At 39.8% G+C, this 22921-nt stretch overlaps 2 long non-coding RNA genes and 1 pseudogene across 4 annotated transcripts in view; all 3 read left to right on the top strand.

Annotated features, from left to right (window-relative positions):
• The window catches only part of LOC146513629 (uncharacterized), a 101816-nt gene extending 83004 nt beyond the window's left edge, over positions 1–18812 (top strand). For both annotated transcript variants that reach the window (XR_014874981.1, XR_014874980.1), the window contains one exon: positions 18736–18812. This is a non-coding gene — a long non-coding RNA (uncharacterized LOC146513629). The remainder of the gene's footprint in view (positions 1–18735) is intronic.
• Positions 3537–4720, top strand: LOC146513635 (uncharacterized). Of its 2 annotated transcripts, none has more exons than XR_014874983.1 (4): positions 3537–3866; positions 3978–4037; positions 4131–4236; positions 4347–4720. It is a non-coding gene; the product is annotated as an uncharacterized LOC146513635 (long non-coding RNA). The 2 variants fall into 2 exon arrangements; XR_014874982.1 differs by having other exon boundaries at positions 4350–4720.
• On the top strand, positions 5088–10473 carry LOC146513636 (putative E3 ubiquitin-protein ligase HERC6; annotated as a pseudogene).
• Positions 18813–22921: the final 4109 nt, after the last annotated feature.

Consider the following 22921-nt stretch of genomic DNA (forward strand, 5'->3'; position numbering starts at 1 on the left):
AGAGGTCGACGGCAGAGACTAAGCAGTTCAGGTGGCCGGCCGCGCAGGCGGCACCAACGAAGCAGTTCAGGTGGCCGGCCGCGGCGAAGAACCAGCTCAGGGGGCCGTCCCCTCCGGCGAAGAACCAGCTCAGGGGGCCGTCCCCTCCGGCGATGACGTCCAGCCGGAGGCCTGGAAAGCGGCCGGCAGAGGCGAGGTTGAAAAGGACGAGCCGGAACTGAAGACAGTGTGGCAACCGCAGGACCTGGCGGCGGTGAGGCAACCGCAGGACCTGGCGGCGGTGAGGCTGCAGCTGGTGGCGGTGAGGCTGCAGCTGGCGGCTGAACGGACCTCCATGGACCGTCAGCAGACATGAGGATGTGCTGGCTGGACGGACGGGCGACTCGGGCCCTCCAGCTGACGACACCAGAGGCCGGACGGGCGACTCGGGCCCTCCAGCTGACGACACCAGAGGCCGGACGGGCGACTCGGGCCCTCCAGCTGACGACACCAGAGGCCGGACGGGCGACTCGGGCCCTCCAGCTGACGACACTAGAGGCCGGACGGGCGACTCGGGGCCTCCAGCTGGAGCAGATGCAGGACCAGAGGCCATTGGGACCCCTGGCTGCATAGGTAGCTGAATTGGTGCTTGCACTAATTGCTGAGTTGCTGGCTGGGCGGTTGACTGAAACAGAAGTTGTAGTGGTGGTCGTGATGATGGTCGTGCTGGGTGTAGTGATGGTTGTTGGACTTGCAACAGAGCGGGTAACCGACTCTCAGCAACTCTCCTCCGGGGAACAGGGACGGGTACTGGGCCTGGCCGAACATCAGCCATCCCCACCTGAAAAACAGATACAGGTCCAGGGAAGAGCTGTGTTCTGGCTGCCTTACCCCTGGGGGCCGGTGTGGGTGCAAGAGCTAGCTGGGCCGCCGCTGCTCCCACCCGAGGAGTTGAAACGGGTGCAGGAGTCAGCGGGGTCTCAGTTGCCCCCACCCAGGGAACCAGAACAGGCAACGACCGGGTGCCCGCCGTCCCCACCCGTGGAGCAGATACAGGTGCAGGGATGAACGGAGCCATAGTCTGCCTGGGAACTGGAACTGGATGCGGAGAGCAGAGCAGAGGAGCTGCAACAGTCACAGGGAAAACCAAGTTTATGGTACCAGACATGGTTCTAGAAAACCGAGACTTATGGCAGGCTGACCTTGGTAAAACTGCTATTCTTAAGTTGTCCAGGTTGACATTAGCAGTCTTAGAAAAGACAAGTTCAGGGGCAGTCACAGGTGCTGGAGAAATCATACAAGCAGTATCTGAAGAAACTGGGTGTGAAGCAACATAAAACACAGTCTTACAAAAAGCAGCCTGGGAAGTTGCACACACAGTGTCCAGGGCTACTGGCTGAAAAGCATGGCGCACAGAGTCATACAAACATGATCGTGGAACCGAAACTTTAACTTGAGCAACCACTTCTGCAGTGTTCAAACCAAGTATTCTTGCCAGCTTGGTAACAGCAGATGACACCTGGTTGGTCCTAACCTGGACAGTCACAGAATGCATAGTCTTGAAGAGTTCACAATGAGCAACACAAACAGTCTTTGAATAAGCATACTCTAGGCTTGTGAAATTTAACTCAGGGGAGGTTATGGAAACATGAGGTTTATCATAGGAAGCCTCAGAATGAACTGGCTGGTGAGCCGCGTAACACATGGATGAAGCAACACCAACAACAGTCTCATGAGGTGTAGCCTGCACAGCATAGATGGTATTTGGCTGGGAAATTGAACTGTCCCTGTTTAGTTTAGCAGTAGGAGAAATAGTCTTTTGAGCCGCATCTTTAATGTCCTGAGTGAGATCATGATTGTCCAAGTCAGAAAATTTCATAACAGATTCACATATATAATCTACATCTGAAAGCTCACTATTAACTGATCCAAAAACAGGTGGCTCGGAACCAACATAACCTGCCTGAGAAGCGAAAACAGAAACCCCAGTCTTTTCAGAATGAAACCCAGAAACACCACTCTCAGTTACAGGACACAAAACCACTTTTGACTCTGAAATAAGGTCATCCGATTCCTGAATCTTCTCAATCTTTGAAGAAACAAAAGAGGGAAAATTAGAATGCTCAGAGTCCCGAAAGACAGCCTCAGAGTCAGCCATCTTGGGATCATCAGTTTCTGTCTTTGCAGACCCTGAGTTAACAGTCAAAAAGTTAACCGACTCCGAATTCACTGACTCAGAGCTAAAAATTCCCAGCGTGGAAGAAGCCGGGTGACAACTGTTCTGTTCACTCACCACGTCCAGCAGTTCAGAGCAGGAACTGGACTCGGGTTGGGGACGGCGACGACGAGAACGCCGCTTTCTCTTGGAAACCGGAGCGACAGAAAAAAAACGGAGGGTGTCGGAGCAACAGTGACTGGTCCCTCATCCTCCGACCACATTCCTGCCAGGCATGAGGCAGGTGAGGGGTGGTCGGAACCAGACGTGAGGGAGGAAGGAGTCCGATGCTGCGACTTCAGCTGCTGCAGTGGGGCTATAGAATGCTCCGTCCGCTGCGGCGGTGTGAGAGGGCTTGCTCGCTGTGACTGAAGCGGTGTGTATGAGGAGATGAGGGTGAATTGGGCCAGCTCCCGGGCTTTGACTGCCTCCTTAGCCTGGGTCAGCGAACGGCTGAACTCCGAGGCAATGGACAGCTGGCGCAGTTGAGGATTTCTGTCAAATATGGTTTGTATTGCATTCAACCCGACTGAGAATGTCTGCAAATCTGAGGCGTGGCTAATGCGAGTCATCAGTCCGAGGATGCGAGCAAGGTCCACCTCTCTCTCGAGGTGAGCGGAGTCCGCTGGGTCCATGTTATGGTTGCGTCCTTCTGTCACGGTGAGTTGTGTGGCTGTCAGTGGCTGGACCCACGTGCAGGACTCGGAGACAAAACATTAACTTAAACGACAGCTTTATTTGCTGGTGAGTCACCCTTGGCAATACATAAACAACAACTTAAACTAACTAGACTGGAGATGCTGAAGGTAGACGACAACAAATACACACACACACAACAAACGTGGAGGACGCAACAAATGGCAGGGAAAAACACAGGGCTTAAATACATACTGAGGTGATTAGGGAATGTGAAACAAGAGGAGAGCACAGCTGGGACTCATCAGACATGACAAGGCAAGGGGAGGCAAAACTCAACACATTGACTTAGTACACAGACTTTCAAAGTAAAATAGGAAACTGAACAGACGTGGACTAAACTAGGGGATACAGTGACAGAACAAGAGACACTGACAGAAATGACTGTATACTAACAGAAGTAACACAGAACCACAACCTAAGAAGGAGAACACAAGAAATACCAAGGACCTAGGGAGTTAGGAATACTAGCGACAGAAATCAAACCCAAGAGAATCAAAACACATCATGAAATCAAAGATAACTAATACAAACAGAAAAACACTGAGTCACAGACTCAGTACCGTGACAGCAAGTCGCTATATCTTATCTTTCTTTCTGGAACTGAAAAACCATCCCATACAGTAAGGTTGACTCTTAGGTAGATAATTTCTCATCTGTTTTTATTCTAGACATTTCTAACATCTATGCAGGAGGAAACACTTCATTTGCAACATGCACGCCTAATGAGGTACCAGCACAAATGCATACAGTGCAGTAAGGATACCTGTGGGAGGATGTAAACATGGCTTTACCAGTTATATCTACATGTGAGGTCATGTGTCTAAACCAAACATGAACCTTTGCTTCTTTCACAGGGCGCTAATAACGAGTCAGGCAGTGGCACAAAGAACAAGGTGACAGAACACTCTATTGATAACATGATTGACAAATGGGTCTCTGCATATAATCCAAAGCTGTGGAAAAATCTAAAAGAGTAAGTCTAACACAAAAGCAGCTGTTATTGTTGTTGTATGTAACTGGTTTTCTGCACAGCATGTACACTGTAGCCTTAGTGTTACTGACTAACCTCATGAACTCTTCACAGGGAAATTCACAGGATGCTCACATCTCCATCCTGTATGAATCAAAGCTTTCTTGACAGGAGGTAAGAACACCATTTATGAGCATGATCATGACTTCTTTATGTCTGTTGAATTTAACATTTGAATATACACATTTGTCATTTTCTTCATGTCAGCAAAGATAAACATTTCCAAACTTCACCAACGTACTCCGGTTTGGACTTGTCACTTGCACGGCGAAGTTTTGAGAAGCTGGTGATGCAAGATGTTGTTTTTGCAGAGGTATCGAACTGGAATGTGACTAACACACGTTTGTAACCTGATGAGTAATTAACTAAAAAAGTAAGAAGTGGACTTTAATGAAACCTTTAATTAATAACAAGTTGCATCAGCAGGCTGAGACTGCTGTTCTGCAGCTGCTTCCATCTGTTGATATGAACCCTGTGGGAGTGGAAGGATTGAGGATCTTCCTGCTTCTCAATGAACTTCTGCATGCATGCATACAGAAATGCAGATGGCAACAGAGCAAAAAGCTTGCTGATGCAGTCGCTGCTACCATGCAACGACTCCCCAATGAAAGCGTCCAGATGTTAGGTACGGTGACACCTACTATTTTCTTACTGGCTGTCCCGACTTTAGTGCAGTTCTCACATCAACATCATTCTATCCAACTCCAACAGTTCTCAAAGCAGTTAATGCATTTCTCATAACACAATCTCACCTATGCAAAAAACACTAAACTAACAACTAATTTAACAAATCTGAGGAATTAGTCCAAAATCTTGCTGAAGCTTTGCGATTTAGAGCTCATAATTATGTCACAACTCAATTATTATTTAATGTAATTTAATTGTTTTTAAAGCAATTTTAAAGTCTGTTGTTCAGGCATATATTTAGGCAGACTTTAACAACTTTGAAATCTTCAGCATGTCTATTAAAAGTGTATTTATTGGATTAATATAGATTGTTTAAATGCATCAATGTATTAAATGATAGCATTTTATTCTAACGAACACTCTAGACTTCTTAATCCATGATATCAGCCAGTGAAGAGCTGACTGTACCTTTGTCATCCTCAGGGGAATGGTGGTCCTCACTGTCACCCTCCGACACGATCAGATATGTTCAGGTGTGGAAGACGGCCCTCTCGTAGATCCCAATCTTTAAGTCTGCTTCTTGCAACTCTCAAGCCAGAAACGTACTGCTAATCCTCCAGCATATGTACAATGTCAGTATCAGAAATGATCAAAATTTAATTAAATGTATTACTGCTCAGCTTTTCAACAAAAAAAGTAGGATTTTCACACAGCCAGTATAACAAATACTACCACTTGTTGTTTTAAGACCAATGAGATAAACAAGAAAATCCCAGAAACAACTTTTTGCCTCGAGCTTAGCCAGATGTTTCTAAAGGAGGATCTCAAACGTTGGCGAACAAAGTCAAAACTCAAGGTGAGGTCAGCTGACAACAAGTACGTTGAACCTGCTAAGATGGCAGTCAACCCAGAAAATGACTCATTCATGTTAACACACTGTTAAGCTCACTAACTGTTTATGTGGGTTGTTTCTTTGTTTTTCCAGAATGCAGATGATCTGCCTGTGATTCTTTGCAAGTACCCATTTGTGATGGATCTGAAATCAAAGAAACTGGTTTTTGACATGAATTCTGCATTCACTCAGGTAACTTCACCACCCTGTTATAGGAAAACAAAAGCAGAATTTGTAATTTTCCAGTCTGCATTAGTGTGTATTAATGATCGCACTTTAAAGCTACACTATTCAGCAGTTTTATATAACAGACAAAACAACCATCTATAAAAAACAAAGGAGTCACAACAGAAAATAAACTAACAGAATACAATCATAAATCAGCAGCTGCCCTCAGAGCTGCAAAAGATTCCAACATTTTGTTGTTTTATTTGTTTTAGTTCTCTCACAGTTCAGGCAGGCGTCAGTTTCAGAACCTCAGAACAGAAGCAAGAGCCGGTCTAGCTCACTTGGTTCACCAGCTGCCTTATATACATCACAATTGGAATTTAAATAGAGAATTTATTTTAAAATCATGACACTTTGTTTTGTCTTGCAGAAGGAACAGCAGGCGCCTCCACAGATGGTTTTTGTTTTTCCTTACGGATGGATTCCTCAGCCAAAACCCAAATTCTTTAAACTGCAGCTGCAGCGCGCATCACTTTTCGAAAGCACCTTCAGAGAGCTGGCAGCTGCTGCTCACAGCGACTTCAAGAAGCCACTTGTGGTGAATATTTGAGTGATTTTCACCTGATGATTAATGCATAGCCATTCTTCTGCAACTGTTCTTTCCAGAAGCATCTCTAATATTTATATTTCTCAGGTCCATTTTGATGAGGATCCAAACATCAAAGATGTCTACAAACGAGACCTTTTTCACCACCTGTTTCTTAAAATGGTGTCAGAAGAATCTGGGATGTTCATGCTCAATGACTCCAAAACCCTGGCATGGTTTCCCTCCAATGTAAGACTTTAAAACTGAGCCCACCAACTGTATAAAATTGGTTAAAGGATTAAAGTTTTAACGATAAGCAATAATGAACCAAAGTGAACTTTTATTAATGCAGGCAACAGAGGAGAGCAAGAGAAACTTCTTCCTGTTTGGACTACTGTGTGGCTTGGCCTTGTACAACCAGTGTATCATACACTTACCATTCCCACTGGTTCTGTTCAAGAAGCTACTCAGTTTAGAGCCGACACTGGAGGATATGATGGAGTTCAGCCCGACTGTTGGACGGTAAGTATCCATTTCATTTCAGTAACACAAGCTGCTGCTGGTCCCACAACCTGGCCCCGGACAAGCAGAAGAAAATGTATTTCAAGTTGTGGTGGTTACAGTAACTTGTGACTGCTGTAAAATGTACATAGTTGAACTTCTTTTAATACAACTTTTTGTTTGAATTTCTTTAAAGGAGTCTGCAGACCATCTTAAACTATGAAGATGATGTTCTGGATAATCTCTACATGGACTTTTTGGTATGTGTTTTACTATAGAAGATGATCAGTAATCTGTCTCATTCTCAGGTTTTGCAGCTAAACTCATCTGATTTATAACTAATTTACAGATAAACTGGGATGGGATAAAAGTTGACTGGATCCTCAAACTCCTGGAAAGCCACTGACAGGTCAAAATAAGTAAGCATATAAAACATGACATGCTTGTGAGGTTCATCTGCAGCACCTTTGTCTCTGTGAAATGTTTGCTGATTTAAAATTTTCCCTACTAAACAGGAAGGAGTTTGTGGAGGCCTATGTGAATCATGCCTTCAACACATCAGTGGAGAGTCTGTTCCAGGAGTTCAAGCGAGGCTTCTTCCTGGTGTGTGACCAGGATTTGGTGAGGCTGTTTCGACCAGAGGAGCTGCAGGGAGTGCTGGTCGGCCAGGACGTGTATGACTGGGAAAAGTTCAAACAGGTACAGTCAGCCAAACAGACACAGGCTGTAGTTTCACAGCTGTCCTGTAGCACAATAACTGTGTACTGCATACTGCCAAAAGCACTCAGTCGGCTGCTTTAACACAAATATGAACTTGAGTCACATCTCAGTCTTAATCCAGACTTTTGTATGATAGTATAATATAATAGTCAGCCCACCCTTCGCAGCTATAACTGCTTCAACTCTTCTGGGAAAGCTTTCCACAAGATTTAATTGTGTTTATGGGAATTTTTAAACGATTCTTCCAGAAGTGCATTTGTGGTGTCAGACACTGATGTTGGAGGAGAAGGCCTGGCTCATAGTTGCTGCTCTAATTCATCCCAAATATGTTCTATCAGGGTGAGGTCAGGACTCTGTGCAGGCTAGTCCAGTTCTTCTACACCAAACTCACTCTTCCATGGCTTTATGGACCTTGTATTGTGCACTGGTGCCCAGCCATGTTGGAACAGAAAGTGGCCATCCCCAAACTGGAAGCATGAAATTGTCTTGATATGTTGAAGCATTGAGAGTTCCTTTCACCGGCACTAAGGGGGCGAACCCAACTCCTGATAAACAGCCCCACAACAAAACCGCTCCTCCACCACACTTTACACTTGGCACAGTGCAGTCAGACAAGTTGGCAACCACCAAACCCTGACACATCCATCAGATTGCCAGTCAGAGAAGTGTGATTCGTCACTCCAGTAAACACATCTCCACTGCTTTAGAGTCCAGTGTTGAGATGCTTAAATCACTCAATCTGACGCTTTGCATTGTGTTTGTCAGTGTAAGGCTGGGATGCAGCTGCTCAGCCATGGAAACCAATGAAGTTTGGACATCTGTAACAATAGCAGACTGCAGATATTGGTGACTTAAGTGCACTATGAGCCTTAGCATCAGCTGACTAGCTGTCATTTCCAATTACTTCCACTTTGTTATAATATCACTAACAGCTGACTATGGAATATTTAATAGCGAGGAAATTTCATGACTGGACTTGTTGCACTGGTGCATCCTATCACATTACCATGCTGGAATTCATTCAGTTCCTGAGAGCGACTCATCCGTTCACACATGTTTGTAGAAGTAGTCTGCATGTCTATGCTTGATTTAATACACCTGTGTCCATGGAAGTGATTGGAACACATTAATTTAATGATTTGGATGGGTTAGAGAATACTTTTGGCAACATAGTGTATATATGCCTGACCTTACAAACTCTATGATTATAACAGTCATTTTCACTGTTTTCAGAACACAAGTTATGATTGGAAATATCATGACCGCCACCCCACCATACAGATGTTTTGGGAGGTATTTGATGAACTAACTGAAGAGCAGAGGAAAGATTTCCTTCGTAAGTACTTGCTGAAGCCTCCATTATGATATGTTACTGAAATCACACTGTATCATATAAAACATTCGATTTTTCTGCACTTTACCAAGATATATTAGAGAGCAGCATTGTTCTGATTAATATACTGTAAAGCTGCTTTATGGTTGAGTTAGTCATCAAATGCAAAAGAGACACAACACCTCAAATTCTGACAGATGATTTTAAGTATAATGACAACGTAGTGACTCTCTTACTATAATTTGAATAGGTCAGTAGATCTGACGAATATACCTTAATAACAATATTTCAGTCAAATTAAAGATTCTTCATAGCCTGGTTAAGCCTTTTTAAAAAGCCATGTGTTTTTGCACTGGGCCCTGATTCTGTTTTTATTATGCTTGTTCAAAGTACAAAAACGTATGCCAAGGAAAGTGGGCCAAAATTCCTCCCAAAGCTCTGTAAAGATTCATTACCAGTTATCACAAACACTTGACTGCAGTTCTTGCTGCCAGGATGCTTCCACCAGTTAATACATTTAGAGGTCAATTGCTTTTTCACATAGGGCCAGCTAGGCTTGAATATTTTTTTCCCTTAATGAAGGAAATTATAAATTAACAATTGTGTTTACTTATTACACATAAATGTGACAAATATGCAAAAATACTTTTCCTGTGATGTGATGATAAGATGTATGCAAAAGTTTTCAAATTCACTAAAAAGTTGTTAATTATTTGCTTAATGAGATAACATTTTTAGTATAAGCTAGCTTAGGTGAGCCAACCAAATGACCAAAAATGATGAGCAGTGCTATCTTCATATAGAATTGTGAGAATTTTTTGGATATTGATGAGCTTTTTCACAATATACTGACCTTGATAGCTGTCTAACTATCATTAATTAAGTAAACTTATATTTTCTTTCCATTGTTGTTCTTCAGGGTTCCTGACTGGTTTTAGAAGAGCTCCAATTCTTGGCATGGACCAGGTCCATATGGAGGTTCGGGTTAAGCAAATTCAGAGCGGCACCTGTGATCAGCACTTCCCTGAGTCAGAGACATGTCACTCTAATCTGTATCTGCCTTTTTACTCAACTAAGGAGATCCTGCGAGACAGACTGACAGAGGCCCTGCTAGCAGATACAGATTTCACACTGTGATGGTGGATCGTATGCAGCTCTAAAGGAGCGTGCACTGTGTCTGTGCTGAGGATAATTTCAGGATAATTTACACTGTGCATTACAATAATATTACACTATAGCATGCAAAAAATTCAACATCCCTACATGAGACAGCTGTGTAACAGCATCAGCATCATAAGGCACTTTAGAATTATCTGACTTTTCTTAATATGTCATAATTTATCCAATAATTTAAGTTACGGCTGCATTATAATTCTTATGAATCAAATCTAATTTTTATGCTCAGACAAACATGAACAGGAGAATGTATTGCTTTATAACTACTATATTTCTATAAACATCTGACTATGTGATACAATCCAATAGAGCACTTCTGTATTATTTATCACTTTATTCTTTGAGTTTGACTTTTTTCCTCCTCTGGGGTTTGTGACAGGATTTGACCGCGTGCCCATTCTCAGTATGGACAAAATCAAGATGCAAGTCAAACACACACACGTGCTTCTTAACCTTGGAGCTGCCGTCATATTCAACTAAGGAGATCATGCAAACCAAACTCACAGAGGCCCTGAGCAACAATAAGTGGATCCTTAAGTGATCAAAAATAAATGGGTTTTTTTTTTACTGTACTGAACAGAAGACATAACATTGTAACACTGAAGGGGGCGGATAGAAATTTTCTTAGGGTGGCATAAAAAAACAAATGTGGTGGCAAAATTACACATATTCAGTTGTTACATTCCATAATACGCATTATATATCATTAAAATACATCAAATGCAGTAAGTGTTCACATGTTTCATATAAATATACTTTGTAACTTTCTTATTTTCTTTAATCTACATGATTAAACATTTCAATTTCAAATAACTTTAAAAAAAAAAGTTCTGGAAATGGCTTTAAGGCTCCTGTGCATTCCTGGCTGGCACATCTCTGGAACATTGTGTGCAAGTCTGGCGGTGGAACACGGCACCAGCACTTTATCCTCTGAAGAACCCCGCATGTCTTGGGGTTGTTTTGTAGCATGTCTGTTCTTACAAACTGAGCATTAGTACAGATGCAGTGACAGCTTGGTTCACATTGTTAGAATGATTCTGTTCATAGAGTTTGAGCAGAACTTCTACGTACGTACAGTGCTGTGAAAATCTGGTTCAGATCATTAAACAAATTTAAATATAAGACAATGATCACACAAGTGAACACAAAATGCAGTTTCTAAATCAAAGTGTTTATTATTTGTGGCAAGAACCGGGACCAAATGCAGGATTTTCCCATCAGAGTCAGTGCGTTTATTTACAGTGAGAAATGTGAACAATCGTGAAACAGAAGGAAAGAAGTGGTTTTGGTGAACGTGCTCCTGACTCCCGCTCCATGCTCATGGTCCGTGGTTTGACAGGCAAACAGCTCCAACACTCGAAATTTACAATTTAAGTTCGTAACAAGACAAGATCTTCTTCTTCTATAGACATGTTCCCTGTTTAATGGTGCGTTTGGCACCAAACTCAGTATTTAGATCCAGCCGTCAGTAAAAGTGTTTTCACTCACTCCCAGCAGAGGGCATGCAGACATTTCACCTCTCATCTTCATCTTCAGTTCTAAAACAAGCTGAATAAGAAGATGATGAACTGTCCTCCTGAGGTCTTGGCCTTCTCTCTGTCAGTCAGATTAATTGTGTCTATTGACAGCGATCAAATCCAGCACACCTCAGAGCTTCATTAGAGCATACAAAGACTCAATATATTTTATAGAGTCATTCAATTGTTGATCTGTCCTGTGTGAAAGCCCCTAAATCTGTAACATTATGGATTAACCAATCCCTCTCTCTTTCATCCTTTAATTACATTAAATGAGGGCGCTGTACATATTTTTAAACTACAAATAATAAATGTCTTTGTTGCCTCTCAGTCTAAGTTTTATGATGATTTCAGGTGATTAAGTTCAGCGTTTACCCTTAATTATGTGTGACTGTCATCACATGCATCATCCACCATTCATGTCACACCCCTGGCTGAAGGGGAAAGACAGAAATGGACACCTCACTGAAAAAATGAATGTATTTAAAAAACAAAGTCAATGTCTGTAATATGTGAAGTGTGTGGATGGGTGTGTAAGGCAAATAAAATTCTAATAATCCCAAATGACCTGGAAGAATGAGCGATAGAAACTGAGGTTGCAGACGTCCATATATAGTCTCAGTTGAGTAACTAAGCATGGTGACAAATATTGCTCTAAACAAGCCACTCCCTAGTACAAGTAGCCACCAAACCCTGGAAGTGGATATAGATGTCTAAGAGCCATCACACATGTTGTCACACACACACATGTTGTTCTGGGTGATGTCAACATGAAATGTACAGTAAAAATTAGCACAGACAGGTGTTCATCAGAAATCAAAGAAAACATTGCAGATTTGATTGACCTGACAACACTTTTGATTTGTGCATGTAAAGAAAGTCAATTAAAATGAACAAGAAGAAAATGCCCGTGTTATGTAAGCTTTGGATGAGATGGAGATAATAGCTAACACATTAATGAGCCCACTCCTGCAGCCTGATAAGTATGAAGGCTTCATTTGTTACCCAGATGATTTCAAGGAGGAAAAATACATCTCAGGACAGGACACATGAAGGTGCAGCATGAGGAGAAATACAACAGGAGAAAGATGGTGCAGAGATAATCGTGGACCAAGTAGAAGAAGCAGACAGCAAACTGTGAGCAGACAAAACAAACTAAGAGCTCAAAATTGTTGCGCTGATTGAAGAAAAGTTACATTTGGTTAGTTTGGGCTCTGAAGCTCCAGCTGTGTGGGTTCAGTTGTTTTCAAAATGAAGATGAAATTATTTCCAAAAAGAATTGGAGAAATATTATGTGTGAAAGTGCAGAAGGCTTTAAAGATCTGGGTGGTTTATTCACAGCAGAAAAAGAAAATAGGATGATCGTGACATTAATGTGGCAAAAAATGTCTTGTTTCCTTCATCAGCACAACAGTTTAGGTCTCAACTAAAAACATTTGGAAATGGGTTGCCTTATGCTCAGTGTGTTAAATGTTTAGTCAGTTCTCGGCAGTCTTCCATTGTAATGGTACATTTAATTAATGTAGTTTATTTGAAGAATTGTAGGCCTTAGTGAAATGGAGACACAGCTCCTAAACTCTGAAGACAAACACAAAAAAAAGACAGCTTCTGAAGTCGTTCAATGTTGCTTAGCCCTTTGAACGACAGGAAATACAATAACAAACGTAAAAGAAATTGTAATTAAAAAATAATAATTTCATTTGGCATCTGTTGAATTTGTTGTCACAACGTCTTAAAATAGGTGGAAGTAAAGGATTTTTAAAATTTTATATCAGAAAAAAATGATGTTTAGACATGAAAATTCTTTCATAAATGAAGCTGATAAAAAGTTGAAGGCAGTGGCACACCCAAATGTTCACATTGTTTATGGAAAAGTGCCAACTTGGTTTAATCAGTGTGAAAAGAGAAAATGGGATGATCCACACAGTCACGAGACCAAATGTATTATTTTCTTAATCAGCAAAGTAGTTTTGGTCTGTGCTGATATCTTCGGAAAAAACTTTTCTTGACTGATAAGTTGGGATTTAACACGATAAACTTACAGTAGATAACAAAATGTACCACTGGAAGACAGGAGACATTGTTGCTGTAAATGGGCTTTTGTACATCTGTGTTAATATTCCATTAAACCTCATTCATGATTTATGGTCAGTGTTACTATTAAGTGTTCATATTGCTTTAATTCTCTGATTAATTTTGTGTTCCTCAACATTAAACTAAAAATAATTGTAGTCATAGAACAAGACGTTTTTAATTGTATTGAAACTTTTGAGCTGTAGCGTACATTGCAGTGAGAGTCCATGGTTTTTGATTATAGCAGATGATGTAGGAGTATCAGGACAGGGACAGACTGTTAAAAAGTTATGAGCTGTCCTGATGCAGAGAAAGTGGAGTCTGTCATCCTTGGAAAGCAGAGCAGAACGAATGATACTGATGGGAACTATGAGGGTTTGTAGTTAAATTCCTGCTCTTACAGGATCAGTGAGTGTCTGTTTAAAGATTATTAACATACTTTTACATCATTATGGAACACCAGCAGAGGACAGAACCACCTGCTTTTGTGTTGTCATGGCAATATGAAGTCAAATAAATACAAATATATAAAAAGCACATTTGAAGGAGGACAAGAAGACAGGCAACTGGAAGAGCTTTTGAAGCAAGAAAACTTTTCTGGATTTCTCTTAATTTAACTGGAAATTTTGCGAATACAAGTCAAGGAGGAAACAAGGAGGCTGGTTGGATTATATCTGAGGACAGGACGCATGAAGGAGAAGCATGAGGAGAGAGGAAACAGCAGAGCGATGGTGCAGAGCTAATCGTGGATCAAGTCGAAGAAGCAAGCATCAAAACTGTGGTTAACATAACACATAAAGACTTAAAAATGACTGTGCTGATTAAGGAAACATTACATTTGGTTAGTTTGGGGTCTGCAGCTTCAGGTTTGTGGGTTCAGTTGGTCTCAAAATTGAGGAAAGACAAAAAATGTTTCTTTTGAAAGGTTGTTGGAGGATTCTTACTGTAAGAAATATCTGGGTGTGCAACTGCTTTTATTTAAAAAAAAGTTGAATTTTATTTAGTCACATTGGAAAGGGAAAATTGGAGGATCAGGACAATAATGCGGCCAAACTTACTGTTTCCTTAATCAGAACAATAATTTTGATCTGAACTAGACATTTTGAAATGGGTTATTTTCTTTCCTCTCTACTGATCACTGTGTTAAAGGTTGAGTTACTTGTCAGTCTACATTTATGTTAATGGTACTTTTAAAAAATGCAGTTTATTCGTAATTTTGTAGAAAAAGGCTCCACACCTGTTAAAAACAAAAGGTATCCACACCCCCAAAATCACTGTGGATCAGAGTTGCTAAGCCCTGGTTAACTGCAATTATATAACAGGAGATTAAAAATATTAGGATGATTGAAAGAAACAAAGATTGCTTTAAGGTCTGAAGATTTGACTTTCCTCAAAAGTTTGTGGTCAGACTGAAACAGTCGTCTTTTAATTAATAACTTACATTTACTTTAACATAATATTACACAAAGTTTACCAGTAATGTTTTCACAGATGTGTGTTTAATGAATCATTTACGTTAAATCACCCATGATGCATTAGGAAATGTCTACACACTTATACGTGTGCCAAATTTTAGAAACAATCACTCCTGTGTGGACCGATCACATGGTTATAAACCAGGTGAAAATTGACTTCAAACTTTTGAGCTGTAGTGTAGATTGATTGCAATGATAGTGTATAGTTATCTATTACAGAGGAATATAGAAGTATGAGGACAGGGAGACACTGTAAAAAAGTTATGAGCTGTCTTGCTGCAGAGAAAGTGGAGTCTGTCATCCTTGAAAAGCTCCCAAGATAGGCAGCTGGCAGGTTGAATGATGCTCTGCCTCTGTGGTCAAGTACAGACATAGGCCTTAAGCAACCATGAGCCACTGATAAGCGTGACAGATTAGGAAACATGCATACAGTTCATTAGTTAGACTCCTATGAGCCACTAATAGGAGAAAATGAGCACGCAATAAAGTGGACTTGTTAGGGAGAGATTGCCATCAGAGTTAAAACACTCCAACTCAATTTTGATGATGGACACAGCTAAAAAAAATGTGCGTTTTGTTGACACTGATGACAAAATCCTGATCAGACACAGACAGACACATGCATACAACACACACTGCTGCTCAAAAGTTTGTGGTCAGATTGAAACAGTCGTCTTTTAATTAATAACTTACATTTACTTAGAGCAGATGATATGAGACTATCAGGAGAGACTGTTAAAAAGTTATGAGCTGTCTTGATGCAGAGAAAGTGGAGTTTGTCATCCTGGAGCTGCTGCCAAGATTGAATGATGCTCTGCCTCTGTGCTCAAGTTCAGACATAGGCTTTAAGCAACCATGAGCCACTGATAAGCGTGACAGATTAATAAGCATGTATAAAGTGGACTTGTTAAACAGCTCTGATAGGAGAAAGTCAATGAGCACGCAATAAAGTGGACTTGTTAGGGACAGTTTACCATCAGCCTTGATAAAGTTTAACTTCATTTGTATTGAAAGACAGACTTTAAAGAAGATTCTTATTTGAAACTGGTGATAAAATCCAGGTCAGATACAGTTACATACAAGCATACAGTACACACTACTGCTCAAAGGTCAGAGGTCAGTTAGAAAAGTCCCTGATTTTAATAGAAAATTGGCTTTAATGTAACATCACATGAAGTTTATCAGTAATGTTTCACAGCTTTAATCAAATCCTTCATCATCCATAAGTTGTGATGGAAAAATGTCTGCAAGCGTGCAGGAGCCCATTTTTAGAGACAATCACTCCTGTGTTATAATGTTCATTGAAGTTTATCAGGTCAGACGACCAACAGATGATAAGAAATATAATCTTACTAATTATTAGAGTTGAAAAGTACTTTGCTAAGCAAAATTCAATGAGGTTAGGCTGGAGATTGAGACGTTAACATAAAAGGTTCAGTTGGTGATGCATGAAAGAAAATAACTTTCTTCTACAAATCTATTGGAGAATTCTGATTGTAAGAAATGAAAAATTGCAGTTAGAAGCAGCCCTGATATTGTAGGTATAGCCTGTGGTCCTGTCAAATCCACTATAACTTTATATGCAGATGATGTGGCTCTAACACTGTCTGATGCCAGGCTCTCTTTGCCTCCCCTGCTTCATCTCATTAACAAATTTGGACAACTCTCTGGTTTCACAATTAATTGGGACAAGTCCATTTTTATGCCATTGGCAGATGGGCTCGACTCTAGCTTCATCGCTAGCTTACCTTTTAAAACCACCAGCAGTCACTTTAAATACCTAGGTATTAACATTCCCAGAAACCGTAAGCTACTATTTAAATTGAACTTTCAGGTACTTATTGATAGTATTAAAGCTAAGATAGATAAATGGACTCTTCTCCCACTTTCTTTAATTGCACGTGTCAATATTATTAAAATGGTAGTACTTCCTAAATTTATTCATCTTTTCAAAACATACCCATTTTTCTCACCTCATCTTTTTTTTAAACTATCAACTCTATCATTTTGTCTTTCATCTGGGCAAATAAACCCCATAGAATTTCAAAGGCACACTTGCAGAAACCCTCCTCTGAGGGCGGATTAGGCCTCCCAGTTTTCAGGCACTACTATTGGGCTTGCAATGGCAGAACGTGGGTTTTCTGGAACAGTGTTTCAGCTGTTCCTGCTGTTCAGAAGGGAGGCGGTCCCTTCTTGGCCTTTGATAGAGGCACACAATGCTAAATCAATTTTTTGGTACATCACTTGATTGGTATTCTGTTTTCCTAAGCCCAACATCATACCAAACTTTTAAGTAATGATCTTGTCCTAGGGTCATTCTCTTAGGATCTTAAAGCAAGTTAGGGGTGCTTTGTGCCTTCCAGACCTAATCCATTTTTGCTCCCATAACTGAAAACCTTTCTTTTTCACCTGGCTTGATGGACCCTGTGTTTAAGCATTGGTCAGCATTAGGTCTTCACACTATTAAGGATCTCTACATCGACAATTGCTTTGCTTCATTGCTCAGCTGCCAATCAAAATGTATGCTCCCCTCTGCTCATTTATTTAGATACTTACAAATTAGGAATTTTGTTAAACACTCTTTACCCATCTGGATAAGCCCCTGTTCAGAGTGACTTTTATGATTATTTGATTAAAAATCCCACTTCCAAACACCTAACCAGCCAATTTACTACACTTTTTACACGTTATACCACCTACTAACCACATCAAGGATGCTTGGGTTAAGGACTTGGAAGTAGACATATTGGATGCTTTGTGGGCCAATGGGTTGAAGAAGATTAAAGAATGCTCTGTTAATGCCAGACTTACAACTTATACAGTTCAAGGTCCTCCATCGTTTGCATTTTTCTAAAACAAAGCTATGCAGCATTTTTCCGTCTATTTCGTCTTTGTGTGACAGATGCAAAGCAATGGATGGAACCCTTGGTCACCTTTTCTGGTCTTGCCCACACTCAGGAGTTTCTGGGGCAGAGATATTTAATATATATAACCGGATTTATGACTTAAAATTAGAGCCGGATGGTGTACTTGCAGTGCTAGGCTGCTCCCTACCTCATTGGCACTCAGACGTCCTCTCAGGAAGCCTTAATGTTTGGCATGATTGTAGCTAAAAGACTTATTCTTAGTGCCTGGAAATCACCATCTCCTCCACTGTTCAGGGTTTGGCTACGTGAGATGATTGCTTGTTTGTATAGTGAAGAGGTTCGTTATCGTTCGGCTGACACCCATTTTAAGTTTGTCAAAAATCTGGGCCCTTTTCTCAATCATATTAATGGGAATTTAACATAAACTTTAACCCATTTGACTGCACTTTGTGTTTGTGTGAAACTGCTCTTCTGCCGGACCCTGATTCCTTCCTGGACATGTTTCCCACGTCTTCTGGTCTTGGTGAACTCTCTGTTGCCCTGTCTAAACTCACACAGAAGATCATCTTCTTTGGACAATGGTGTTTCTTTTGAACTTTTGATTTGTACTGGCTAACTGGTGTATTTTTATTTATTTATTTATTTTGTTTTTATTTTTTTCCTTTTCTTTCCTGTTTTCCTGTTTGGGTCTTTTTTTTTTGTGTTTTGGTTTCTGTTTTTTCTTTTTTTCTGTGCTTAAATGTTATTGTTTTTGAATCTTATGTCCTTTATCTGGTGTGACGTTATGTAACTTTGAACTTAAAATCTTATAAATAAACATTTTTTTTAAAAAAAGAAATGAAAAATATTCAAAGAGTGAAAATGTTAAAAAAAAAAGTGAAGGTTTTGTGCAGCTGGGTGTTGCAGCCCCTTTAGAGGAAAATGGAAACTTGGTTTCATGAGGTTAAAAACAAACACTGGGATGATCCAGACACATTTATTTTTTCTTTAATCACCACAATAGTTTCAGTTTGTGCAAAAATCTTTAAAAAGCAGTTTTGAGTGATAAGTTAGGCTTTAATGTGTTAAGCTTGCATTAGATAAGACAATGTACCACTGAACACAGGAGGGATTATTGCTGAAAATGGGTCTCTGAACACCTCTGTAGATATTCTATTGAAATCATTCATGATTTGTGATCAGTGTTAATATTAAGCATTTATATGATTATTTTGATAAATTTCTGTGATTCAATCTGAAACCAAATTTGAGTCTATTCAGAAAACAAGACATTTCTAATTCACTTCAGACTTTTGAGCTGTAGTCTACATTGTAATGATAGTGTATGGTTATTGATTAGAGCAGATGATATGCGACTATCAGGAGAGACTGTTAAAAAGTTATGAGCTGTCTTGATGCAGAGAAAGTGGAGTTTGTCATCCTGGAGCTGCTGCCAAGATTGAATGATGCTCTGCCTCTGTGGTCAAGTACAGACATAGGCCTTAAGCAACCATGAGCCACTGATAAGCGTGACAGATTAGGAAACATGCATACAGTTCATTAGTTAGACTCCTATGAGCCACTAATAGGAGAAAAATGAGCACGCAAGAAGTGGACTTGTTAGGGAGAGATTGCCATCAGGAGTTAAAACACTCCAACTCAATTTTGATGATGGCACAGCTAAAAAAAAATGTGCGTTTGTTGACACTGATGACAAAATCCTGATCAGACACAGACAGACACATGCATACAACACACACTACTGCTCAAAAGTTTGTGGTCAGATTGAAAACAGTCGTCTTTTAATTAATAACTTACATTTACTTAGAGCAGATGATATGAGACTATCAGGAGAGACTGTTAAAAAGTTATGAGCTGTCTTGATGCAGAGAAAGTGGAGTTTGTCATCCTGAAAAGCTCCCAAGATAGGCAGCTGGCAGGTTGAATGATGCTCTGCCCTCTGTGGTCAAGTACAGACATAGGCCTTTAAGCAACCATGAGCCACTGATAAGTGTGAGAAATACGGAACATGCATACAGTTCATTAGTTAGACTCCTATGAGCCACTAATAGGAGAAAATGAGCACTGCAATAAAGTGGACTTGTTAGGGAGAGATTGCCATCAGAGTTAAAACACTCCAACTCAATTTTGATGATGGACACAGCTAAAAAAATGAGCGTTTTGTTGACACTGATGACAAAATCCTGATCAGATACAGACAGACACATGCATCAACACACACTACTGCTCAAAAGTTTGTGGTCAGACTGAAACAGTCGTCTTTTAATTAATAACTTACATTTACTTTAACATAATATTACACAAAGTTTACCAGTAATGTTTTCACAGATGTGTGTTTAATGAATCATTTACGTTAAATCACCCATGATGCATTAGGAATGTCTACACACTTAAACATGGGCCCATTTTTAGAAACAATCACTCCTGTGTTATAATGTTCATTGAAGTTTATCAGGTCAGACGACCAACAGATGATAAGAAATATAATCTCTCTATTGATCACTGTGTTAAGGTTGAGTTACTTGTCAGTCTACATTTATGTTAATGGTACTTTTTAAAAAATGCAGTTTATTCGTATTTTGTAGAAAAAGGCTCTGCACCTGTGAAAAAAAAATAGGTATCCACACCCCCAAATCACTGTGGATCAGAGTAGCTAAGCTCTGGTTAACAGCAATTATATAACAGGAGATGAAAAATATTGGAATGATTGAAAGAAACAAAGATTGCTTTAGGGTTGAGATTTGACTTCTTATTGAAAGAGACGAAAACTAATCCATGTGTTGACACTGAGAAAAAAACTGAAAGCTTGAAAGATCTGGAGGTCCAGCTGTTGTTATACAAATGTGCAAACTTGGTTTAATGACATTAGAAAGAAAAATGGGATGTTTAAAAAGGTAATATATAAAATTGATTTTTATATTACTTGAAAAAAATATGTTGATTAGCGCTTCTGTACTTGGAAAACTGCTGGGTCACTAGTAAGCTGAGATTTAATGTGATAAACTGAGGAAAGGTAATATAATCTACACACTCGCTATTATTGTTGTAATCCATACACAAGTTAATATTTAATCAATCATCATTCATAATTGGTGATCTATGCAAGTTTTAAGGAATAATATTTATTTGCATTCACAATTAATTTACAAAATCTAAAGCAAATCTTGTTTTTTTTTTTAAGAAAAAGAGACGTTCTAACTGACTTCAAACTTTTGAGCTGTAGAGTAGATTGATGAGCACGCAATAAACTGAACATGTTAGGGAGAGTTTGCCATAAACTCAATTTTAGTAATGTTTTCACAGATGTGTGTTTAATGAACCATTTATGTTAAATCACCCATGATGCATTAGGAAATGTCTACACACTAATACATGGGCCCATTTTTAGTAACAATCGCTCCTGTGTGGACCGATCACATGGTTATAAACCAGGTGAAAATTGACTTCAAACTTTGAGCTGTAGTGTAGATTGATTGCAATGATAGTGTATAGTTATCTATTACAGAAGAATATATAGAAGTATGAGGACAGGGAGGACACTGTAAAAAAGTTATGAGCTGTCTTGCTGCAGAGAAAGTGGAGTCTGTCATCCTTGAAAAGCTCCCAAGATAGGCAGCTGGCAGGTTGAATGATGCTCTGCCTCTGTGGTCAAGTACAGACATAGGCCTTAAGCAACCATGAGCCACTGATAAGCATGACAGATTAGGAAACATGCATACAGTTCATTAGTTAGACTCCTATGAGCCACTAATAGGAGAAAATGAGCACGCAATAAAGTGGACTTGTTAGGGAGAGATTGCCATCAGAGTTAAAACACTCCAACTCAATTTTGATGATGGACACAGCTAAAAAAATGAGTGTTTTGTTGACACTGATGACAAAATCCTGATCAGATACAGACAGACACATGCATACAACACACACTACTGCTCAAAGGTTTGTGGCCAGATTGAAACAGTCGTCTTTTGATTAATAACTTACATTTACTTAGAGCAGATGATATGAGACTATCAGGAGAGACTGTTAAAAAGTTATGAGCTGTCTTGATGCAGAGAAAGTGGAGTTTGTCATCCTGGAGCTGCTGCCAAGATTGAATGATGCTCTGCCTCTGTGCTCAAGTTCAGACATAGGCTTTAAGCAACCATGAGCCACTGATAAGCGTGATAGATTAATAAGCATGTATAAAGTGGACTTGTTAAACAGCTCTGATAGGAGAAAGTCAATGAGCACGCAATAAAGTGGACTTGTTAGGGACAGTTTACCATCAGCCTTGATAAAGTTTAACTTCATTTGTATTGAAAGACAGACTTTAAAGAAGATTCTTATTTGAAACTGGTGATAAAATCCAGGTCAGATACAGTTACATACAAGCATACAGTACACACTACTGCTCAAAGGTCAGAGGTCAGTTAGAAAAGTCCCTGATTTTAATAGAAATTTGGCTTTAATGCAACACCACATGAAGTTTATCAGTAATGTTTCACAGCTTTAATCAAATCCTTCATCATCCATAAGTTGTGATGGAAAAATGTCTGCAAGCGTGCAGGAGCCCATTTTTAGAGACAATCACTCCTGTGTTATAATGTTCATTGAAGTTTATCAGGTCAGACGACCAACAGATGATAAGAAATATAATCTTACTAATTATTAGAGTTGAAAAGTACTTTGCTAAGCAAAATTCAATGAGGTTAGGCTGGAGATTGAGACGTTAACATAAAAGGTTCAGTTGGTGATGCATGAAAGAAAATAATTTTCTTCTACAAATCTATTGGAGAATTCTGATTGTAAGAAATGAAAAATATTCAAAGAGTGAAAATGTTTCACACAGTAGAAATTTGTATTCATTGTTTATATTGTTTTTTTTTCTGATTTTAGTTTTTATTTGCATGATTTTATTCTTTTTATATCACATTGATTCCGTGTGTTATTTTACATGTTTTAATCCACTGTGGATTGGCTGGCAATGGGACAAATTAGCTGATGGTGATCACATTGTTGAGGCATGGGTGTGTCCAGAGGTGTCCTTTCAGCTGTTTAAAGGTCGTATTAAAAGTGAGCAAGCT

This window comes from Neolamprologus multifasciatus, chromosome 7, assembly GCF_963576455.1.
Source record: "Neolamprologus multifasciatus chromosome 7, fNeoMul1.2, whole genome shotgun sequence".
Classification (NCBI taxonomy): domain Eukaryota; kingdom Metazoa; phylum Chordata; class Actinopteri; order Cichliformes; family Cichlidae; genus Neolamprologus; species Neolamprologus multifasciatus.